Genomic DNA, 10,307 nt, shown 5'->3' with positions numbered 1-10,307 from the left:
TATATAATCTTTATTTTCTGTCTCTGTCTCCACTTTCCCTGCTGAGAAACATCATACTACAAATTAGGAGCAAGCATCCACAATTACTCGGTGTCACAGTCTACACACCAGCATTCTGCATGTGACCTGAAAGTTTATTTGATATACAGAATCCATACCCCATCCACATCCATTGAATAAGAGTCTACACTTTAACAAGGGCCCTGGTTGATTCCAGCATGTGCTAAAGTTACAGAAGTACACAGTACTTACGCCTTGTGTAAAATGATTACCCAGAGGTTACTTTCTCGACTTTTCAATAAAGCTAAGAATGTTTACTGAGCATGTATCCTGTGACAAACACAATGCTCAGCCTTGAAATGTCTTTTATTTAATCTCCACAACAACTCAGTGAGATAGCCATTACTGTAGATAGCCATTACTTTACCCTCATTTATATTCTGAGTAGTGAGCAAAATTGGTCACCCAAACGTGACCTCTGATTACATCAAGATTTCAACACAGAAATTCTGATCTTGAAGCCTGTGTTCTTATTTGCTAATCACAGAATTTTTCTCTACACCTAGTTGCCTATTTTTAATACAAACAAATTATTTGAGAATTTGTTTAAAGTTGTCATTTGAAATCAAGACCTCTTTCTCTCACAGGAGAAAAAACAGTGACCTATTTCATTTTAGTCATGGATTTGCCAGTAAGTACAATAACGAAGAATTCTAGAAATGCTTGTTGTAGTTGGCAAGCAATATTAACAGGATGACAGCACAACCAATCTCATCAAAATGGATGAGTTAGTGGATGCACTTAATATGTGGGTAGAGCTTTGTGTATCAATTTTCCATCAAGTGTTATGAAAATGATTGTAGCTGGCATGGTGATGTGAGCCTGTAGTTTTAACTGCTCAAGAGTTTGAAGTGGTAGGCTCATTGGAGTCTAGGAGTTCAAAGCCAGCTTAAGCAACATCATGAGGCTGTCTCAAAAAATAATAGAACAGGTTATGTACTTTTAGGAGTTTATTTTTTATATTTCTATTTTCCCACCCTTTACCTAAAATTTACTATTGACCTTTTGGTGTTCTAATGTTGTAAAGTTGTCTCTTAAGTAAATCACTTCATTTTTTTCAGCATTCTAATTCAAAGTGCACATTCATTTTAAGATTTTAGTAGAAATGCTTGTTTATCCCAAGCATGATCTTAAAACTGTAGTCAGATATAGCTACTAAGTAGTCAGTCCCCGGGGAAATGCTCACATGTGTGTATTTTAGGCCGGTGACTCCCCGAATGATTTAGTCCCTGAAGTATTTCTCCCAGTGCATGCAGATTCTCTGACAGCTGTCAGAAGTGTCTGGCCAGAGGTCTGTTGTTTTGAGCTCATCTGTGCTGGTGGGCAGACTGAGCCGAATCGAGGTTCCCTGGGATCGTGTTTGAAAGGAAAGGTGTGCCAGCAGGACAGAGTACTATGACATAGTGAAGGCATTGGTGGGAGATAAAACTTCACCAACCACTTGGTTGTAGAGCTCAAGATATCCAGGCAGCACCAACAGCACAATTACACCTTTTAAGTTACAGATTAGGGCAAAGTCAGCCCGTGGTTGCAGTCATGCCGTACAGCAGCGGGTAGGGAGGGGAAGTAGTACTTAGCAGACTACCTTGCACATAGTGGGTAGAGTCTCTTAGTGCTGAAACGGGATCAAACGCCAATGATCATCCCGTGTGGCTTTTAGAGTCCCACCGGATTCACTAAGCCTGTGACCTATGACCTTGTGACTGTGGCAGGACACAATCTATATCAGAATTTCTTTTCCTAAACAGATTGAAAAATCTTACAGCACTTCTTTCCTTTGCTTTCTTTCTTTCTTTTTTTTTTTTTTTTTAGTGTACAGGGAATCGAACTTACAAACTGATGAACTAATGACCTCACACTTGCCAAGCAGGCACTGTGCTGCCGAACTATATCCCCAGCCCCAGAATTTCTTCTGGTAAACTTGATACATTTAAGATTTTATAATCATAATTTTATTTACTTTCTGATCCAAATTATCCTTGTTATCCAATTTCAACGCATTTTTTTGCATGCTTCTGAATCCACGTGGCATGCCTCTAGGAAAAAAGAATGTCTCATTAATTCAGATTTAATAACCTCTCTTTCCATTCAAATGATATCACTTCCCATAAAACACAATGTACTACATGATGTCTCCCAGCCTTTAACCTTCACACAGTTCATTGGTGCCACTTTATCAGGGATGGGAAAGAATTTGATGTAATTCCTACATAATGACTTCTTGAATGTGTCCTGGCCTTTGATCGACTGAGAGAAGAGTGCTAATAAGAATAAACAGACAGGATTTTGAGCCATGTGATAGAGAATTATACACTCATTACCTATTTTTATATATATATACAACACATTTTATATATTGCAACATCTCATGGCAAGAGAATCTTGAAAGCTTTTGATGGTTATTAATTTAGGTTTATTCTTTTCTTTATTTTGTATCTGCTTTCCAGATTTCCTGTAACAAATCTCTATTATATTTTTATTTCTCACTTTCTATTTGTCTTAGAATTTCTATTACTTTCCTCATAACTCACTCTGGATTTCAAGTCTTAGACAACCCCTGTTAACTCTCTGGATGAATTACATTATAAATCCTATCTTTCAATAAATTTTTTCATAAAGTTTATTAGAAGTTTACAAAAAAGTGGATAGCTTTCATACCATCTTGGTATTTTATAGGAGAAATCATCTTACAGAAAACATCTTTTGTTAGTATATCTTTATAATACAAAAATTATTGTAAATTACATTACTATTAGAGTTGATGTGTGTATTTTTTTAAAGTAACCTATATACCATCTTCAACTTTAAAAAGATCTTCCAAATACATAATAAAAACTATTGATGAACTTTGCTACATATAAATAAATTAACGGTAGTATAACAAAAAGTACTATAAGCAAGCTCCAAAGATGAATTTTTAAAAATGGAGAATATTGCCACACATTACATGTAAAATGGCAGTTTCTGTAACATAACCTGAGCTTTCGACATGAGAAACTATGAATAATCCAATTGAACAATGAGCAAAGAGCTATGTAAACCAGTAGAAGAATGATTGAAAATAATAAGAAAATAAGAACTCACACACCTTCACAGTTGAAGAACTGCAAATGAAAACATCAAATTAAGAAAGACTGATTTGATGAAATCCATATTTTTAGTACCAGATTTTTGTTGTCCTTTATAGAAGGCATTTTGTAAATATCTGTCACCAATTTAGGGTATACAAACAATTTGGCTCAACAATTCTATCTGGAATTTACCCTACTGATATATTCATATAAGTACAGAAATGTTTAGGTATAAATGTGCAACTGAAAGATTTTGTGTTCCCTTTCATACAAAAGGGAGATTGGCAAAAAAAAAAAGACAGATTCAAACATTAATAACAGACTTGTAAGTAAATCAGTGCACTAAATAAAATATTGTATGGTCATCAACTGAATAAGACAGATTTATACATACTGATATAGGAAGTTCCTGTAGCCATAGTATTAAGTAAAATTAATATACTAAAGATATAAAAGAAGTAAATAATGTAACATATAAAAAGAGAGACCATTAGTTTTATATGCATGTGTGTACATTTTTTAAAGTTCTAAGGGGATAGACTAGAAAGGACTTATAAGTATCCTAGTTAGTGAATCTGGAGACAGAGATGACAAGGAAATAGATGTTTCTTTTATTTGATATTCTTCTGTAACTCAAAATTTATACTATATGCAGGTACTACTTCCATGGAAAAGAAAAAAAAGATCTTTACAATGGTATTTTAAAAGTTATGTTCCACTAACACTTGTAAAAACTTTATTTGAAAAAGATTATTTGTCACAGTTTAACTTAAATTTATAAAAATGGAATCCATTATCATTTATTGTGCTTAGTAGCCATCTCAATAAAAAGCATCATAGAATAAGACGACACTATTTTTCCAGAAAAATTTCTTTTTCTCCAGCATGTACTGGGGAGACCATAAGCAAGAAAAGGATAAGATCCCATGGCGGCCACTTAGCACAGCCTAACTAGAGAAGGCAAATAGGTTCTTGATGTGGAATAGATGGTTTCATTCCCTTCCAAAACATTCTTTTTTTTTTTTTTTTTTTTTTTTGTTTTTTTTTTTTTGGTTTTTTTCCGGTACCGGGAGTCGAACTCATGACCTCGCGCTTGCCAGGCAGGCTCTGTGCCGCTGAGCTAAATCCCCAGACCCGCTTCCAAAACATTCTTAATGTGCAATGTTAATGCCCACGGTGTAAGATGAAATATCTGACCTCATTTGTGAACCACTTTAATTTCTCTTTTTCTTTTCAGGTTTGGTATGTGATAGGTTCGTCTAAAATGGCAGGGTTTTTATCTCAATGAGTTACTGAAGCCATCCCAGAAAGCAGCCCCCAGGTAAGTGTCTTCCATCTACAGCACTGTATCTCTCAGTAGTTTTCCCTAAATAAGTTAACAGTGGAGGTAGCACAATAAGCCCCACACATATTTGTTCTATGAAAGAGATAGAGGAAAGGAAAAAGAATGGAATCCCAGTCTCACTCTATTCCCTCCAACAGTGGGTTAAAAATGTACATATTTATGGTGTTAGATGTAAACGGTGTAAGAATTGCCAAAGTATTTCTATTTGTGTAGTGGGCACAAACCATTAGAGAGATCTACAGTCTCTTGGAAGAGACCCTTTGTAGCCATAGGAGACTGCTTGAGGAATACTCCCTTTGCTGGTAGGACTACCAGGAAATAATTGTGCTCTCTCCTCTACCATAGGGGAGCAGGGGTATCTGTGCTCTGTGACTCCCAGTACTCACTTGCACACACGTAAAACATTGATGTATCTGAGTCTCATCTCTACAAATTTCTCCCTTATTCCAGTAATAAGATACGGAGAACGAGTACATGAAATTGGAGGCAGGGGCAGTCTAGCCCTATGATAGGCACTAGAGACAGAGAGTCACATGGCGGGACGTTAATCTTTCAGAGCATGATACAGAGCAGCAGGATCAGCTGTCACTGCTTCATCTGCCCACCCCTGTCTTGTGAATCTATCAGCCATTTTTCATAAAAGAAATCCTTTATTTACCCAACTAGTAGGGGAAAAAAAGACTCAGCTCAAAGAATAAGCCCCAAGACTCAGCTTCCCAGAGAAAATAAAAAGTAGCTTATACCGTTCTGAAGATACTGGAATTCTGTTTTATCATGGTAGAGATTAGGTAGGTGCCGGGTGACGAGACATACCGAAGTGACTCCATTCTTTGCTAGAGTGGCGAGTATGAAACAGCTCCTACAAGGCACTCAATGGTAGCGGTGTTAGGAAACTATTTAGAACGGCTTTAATCTTAAAGATAAAGATAGTAACATTCTACAGAGTTCTGTCACTGAACATCATTAGGGTTTGGTTTGGGTTGGGTTGAATGTGTGTGTGTGTGTGTGTGTGTGTGTGTGCGCGCGCAAGCACTGGATTTTCAGTGTTATTTTTATTTCTCTTATTTTGTTATTAAAATATGCATAAATTTGGGAGTCTGAGCTTGCATGTTTTCAGCAACAACTCAACTGTGGAAACAGCACAATAAAATACATATCAGAGATAAGGAGACAGGAAGATAAGTCGCACCCCGAGCGTGCTAACCAAGAGTTCTTTCTGCACAATACTCCATCAGCCCTACAGAGACGGAAGCGGCAGTTACTTCCAGCACATCCCTGCTGGAAGAGAGGCTGGGACCCGTCTCCCTTCTCCTATTTTTCCAAAGCCTTCATTTCATAATAGTCACACATTTGTGGCAAAACTTACAAAATACCTATGGTGTTCTGTTTAAGAATAACAGAACATTCATTTACTCTTTCATTTTCTCACACCAGGGGGACAATGTGATGTTTGTACATGTGAGTCTGATTTATTTCACTTAAGATTATGGTCCCAAGTTGCATCCGTTTGCCTAGAAATGTCTCAGACTTATCTTTCTTTATGGCAGAGTAATACTCCATTGTATAAAAAAATCACATCGTCTTTATCCGTTCCTCAGTTGATGGGTATTTGGGTTGTTTCCAAGATTTAGCTATGACAGACTGTACTGCTGTAGACAAAGGTGCACATATATTGCTTCAGTGTGATGTTTATTGCTCAGAAGGAAAGAGTAACGAGGGTGGGGGAACGGGAAAATGAAGGAAGGGAAAAGGAAAAAGTGATTTTAAAAAGGATAAAATGGAAACAAAGTTTTGTAAATAGGAAAGGAAAGACGGACTGAAGGTGGGAGTGGGGACTGGGAAAAAAAGAATATGCCATGTATGGGGACAAATTCCTTACAACGAATACAATCATTATGTATATCTAACATGTACCGATAAACTTAATTTTAAAGATAGAATAACAGAACACTGAAGAAAATGTACTTTAAAATTTTTCAGACATTTTATTTTTTTATTTTATGGAAAAAGTAAAACAAAATTTCATAACAAAATAATAGGAATTAGCAATAGTTAATACATTATATGTCATTATTTTTAAAGTAATTGCTCAGGGTAAATATACAGGCATAAAAATTTCTCCAATTGATATTAGTACAAACCTTCCTTTTTAATGAACTAAAAGACACTAATAATATAACTGACTTACATTTTTCCCTTTTTTCTACTGTCCTTTCACCTGTCCTAGTTCCTTTTTCCTTTTGAGTAATTTCTTCCCATTTCATACTATTTATTGCACATTTTAGAACTTATTTACTCTTTCAGTTCCCCACACCAGGAAGACAATATTATGTTTACACATGTAAGTCTGATTTATTTCACTTATGAGTATACATCCATTTGCCTATAAAAACCTCGAATTTCTCCTTCTTTATGGCTGAGTAGTACTCCATTGTATAATACTACATTTTTTCATTCATTCCTCAGTTGATGGGCTTTTGGGTTACTTCCAAGTTTTAGCTATTACAAAGCATGCTGCTATGACCATGAGTGCATATATATCACTCTAGTATGGTGTTTTTAATTCTTCTGAAAATATACCGAGAAGGGGAATAGCTGGGTCAAATGGGACTTCTAATTTTAGTTTTTTGAGGAATCTCCACACTGGTTCACAGTGGTTGCACCAGTCTACATCCCACCAACAGGGGAGAAGGGTTCCTTTTTCCCACAGCCTGCCAACATTTATTATTGATTGATTTCTTGATGATGGCCATTCTTTCTGGGGTGATGAAATCTCAGTGTTGTTTTAATTTGTATTTCTCGAAAGACTAGTGACATTCAACACTCTTTCATGTATTTATTTGCCATTTGTGTTTCTTCATCTAAGAAGTGTATATTCATCTCAGATGCCCATTTTTGGATTGGTCTTTGAATTTGGGGGTTTTGATTTTTTTCAAATCTTTGTATGTTCTAGATGGAAGTCCTTTGTCTGAGGGACAACTGGCTATAATTTTTTCCTGCTCTGTGGGTTGTCCTCTCACCTTGTTGGTGATTTCTTTTGTTGTGCAAATCTTTGTAATAAGATGAGATCCCAGTTGATTCCTTGAAGTATTTCCCATGCAGTCTGTGTTTCATTCATGAACTCTCTATGTACACCTATGTCTTCAAGATTTCAACCTAATTTCTCTTCCAATAGATTTAGTGTTTCTGTTTTAATATTTAGATCTTTGATCCATTTTGAGTTTAGTTCAGTGTGTGGTAATAGACATGGATCTAGTTTTGGTCTTCAGCATATGGAAAGCCAGTTTTTCCAGCACCATTTATTAAAGAGGCTATCTTTCTGCCAGTGAACGTGTTTGGCCCCTTTGTCAGTGATAAGGTGGTTAAGTGTGTTTGGTATTGTGTCTACATTTTCTAATCTGTAAAATTTTAAACATTTTCAAGCCTTTAAGTTTCAAAGGGACAAAGAAAAGAAACCTTATCCCAGGAAGCTATTTTTTTGTTCATTAAAGAACTAATTCTATACCAATTCTACCACTAACCAGCAGTTTTGCTCTTGGTTTCCTGTAAAATAATCTCTCCAAGATCCCATCCTGAGGTCTGGGAAATATGTAAATAGAAACAGTGTTTGTGGAAGGACCTCTGAACTCTGTAACATCCCTTTAAAATTTTTACCAACTTACAGATGCAGAACTCTGATCTCTTATTGATTTTTAACTATCCCTGGGCAAACAATTTCAAAGCTTGTTTTATAGGGCCAAAGAGTATTTAGAAATCTACCTACTTCAAAGGGAGGAAGTCTGATAAAGACATTTACAAAAAATTTTAAGAATACTTAATGGCTTAAAATCTATGTACCTGTATCATCCAGTATGGTAGTCATTTGCTATATGGGCCTAAATATAAATTGATTTCAGTGAAATAAAATTAAACATTTAGCTCTTCAGTTGCAGTAGCCACAACACGAGTGTGCAGAAGACACATGTACCCAAAGGACTGTGAAAATATACAACATTTCTATTCTCATCAAAATTTGTATCATACAGAATACTACAAACAAACATCAATAATGCAGTGGCATTTCATTGCTGCTTAGTAAGATTTTACACACTTTAGCTTACTTGAAAAATTTTAAATATTGTTAAAATTCCAATTTTCTCAGTATTACATTATTGGGGTTGTATTTTTTTTTCCTATGTGTTAGACTATTAAAACTTATGGGCTAAATAGGGCTGGGTGTGTAGTTTAGTGGTAGAGCACATTCTCAACATGTGGGAAGGCCTGAGTTCAGTTCCCAGAAAACACATATACACAGCCTACATATGAGGCTAAGCACTCTATGTACTCTTCTAAATGAGAGATTCTTGTGCCAGGGATATAGCTCAGTGGCACAGTGCCTGCTTGGCAAACACAAAGTCATGAGTTCAATTCCCAATACTAAAATCAACCAAAAAACTCATCAATTAGAATAAGAGACTCTTGATTTCTTAAAAATTGAGAAAAGAGATAACTACATTTATATTGAGCTAAATATTAAAATATATGATTGCTGATGTGTTTACCAATATTCTTGACATCTCCAAGTAAGCAGAAGTTCTGTAAAGTTTTAGTTTTGCTAAAATGAGAGATGTGACTTAAAAGCTGATTTATACTTTTAAGCAATTTTAAAAACCAAATGAAATAAGTACTAAAATACTTTTTCATAGAAATGTTCATGATATTACAAGTCTCTGATTTGATTTATTTTATATATTTATAAATAAATTTATATTAAATATTTATATGTAACATATTTATAAGCAATACAGTAACTTTTTTCACTTTTAATATAAGCATCCCTATTACAATATATTTTTAAAATCATTAGTCACCATTTTTCAAATAATATGATCCCATTAATGAAACATCAGTCTTTTTTTATTTTAAAGAGAAAAAAAATTGAAAAAATAACAATAATGACAACAAAAACAAAACAACACAAAAACAATAAAAATGATACCGGGTTTCAAAACAAAGCATCAGTCTTGATTACTTCTCAGTGACTTTTAACTAGCAATTCAGTTGCATTTGTTTCCTGGACTGATTAAACAAGGCAAAAAAATCACAAACAAATTCATCTTTGAGTTATTGAAGCATAAGATTTTTAAAAAGTTACAAGGATACTTGTGAGAAAGGGATATAAACATGTAGCCAATATTCCTCTTATACACTTAATAATACCATTTTTATATGAAAACATAAGTAGCAGAAGTTTGGACCCAGTTTGTAATTTTTAAGTACCAGTCCCAGAATCTTACCAGTGAAAAAGAAATAAGGAAAACAGCCATTTGTGGTTGCTATAAATAAACAAAAATAAACTTGTTTTTTATGCTAAACAGGTTTACTCTAAATCACCTAGTATTTATACAGTTTATCTGTAATAACATTATACTTTTGCTAAAATAATATGTTCTTTTGCTGAAATAATATTGTCAGATATGCCTAACACATAGCTGACGATTCTCAAGAGATAGTACTTCAAAATAGATTACTATTTACTCTTTTAACAATTAAAAGAGCTCAGAGGATTACTCTCAAAATTTAGAAGCTGTTTTGCTGAAAGGAAAAACTTTCAACTAGCACTGAGAATATTGTCATCTTCTCTCTTCAACTTATTGGTTTCTCCTTTTAAGAAGACTTAGGAGACATATAGGAGCAATTTTTTAAATTCCAGAAAGGTCTAGAGTATCTCAGAAATGTAATAATGCAGTGCAGATCCAGTAGATGACCAGTTATCTGAATAGACCTTTGAAAAATTTCCAGAATTTAAACAAATACTAGACTCACTCAAAGAGCCCTGGGGCAACAGGAAC

The 10,307-nt window shown here is 34.7% G+C and overlaps 1 protein-coding gene across 3 annotated transcripts in view; it reads left to right on the top strand.

Annotated features, from left to right (window-relative positions):
• Agtr1 (angiotensin II receptor, type 1) overlaps positions 1 to 10,307 on the top strand; it is a 47,364-nt gene that overhangs the window by 6,337 nt on the left and 30,720 nt on the right. For all 3 annotated transcript variants that reach the window (XR_001230743.1, XM_005401426.2, XM_013502791.1), the window contains exon 2: positions 4,369 to 4,452. The gene's annotated coding sequence lies outside the window, so the exon portion shown is untranslated. The remainder of the gene's footprint in view (positions 1 to 4,368; positions 4,453 to 10,307) is intronic.

This window comes from Chinchilla lanigera, unplaced genomic scaffold (genome assembly GCF_000276665.1).
Source record: "Chinchilla lanigera isolate Chin_1 unplaced genomic scaffold, ChiLan1.0 scaffold00073, whole genome shotgun sequence".
Taxonomy (NCBI): Eukaryota; Metazoa; Chordata; class Mammalia; order Rodentia; family Chinchillidae; genus Chinchilla; species Chinchilla lanigera.
Note: the sequence above shows the minus strand (reverse complement) of the source record. Positions and strands in the feature narration are given on the sequence as shown.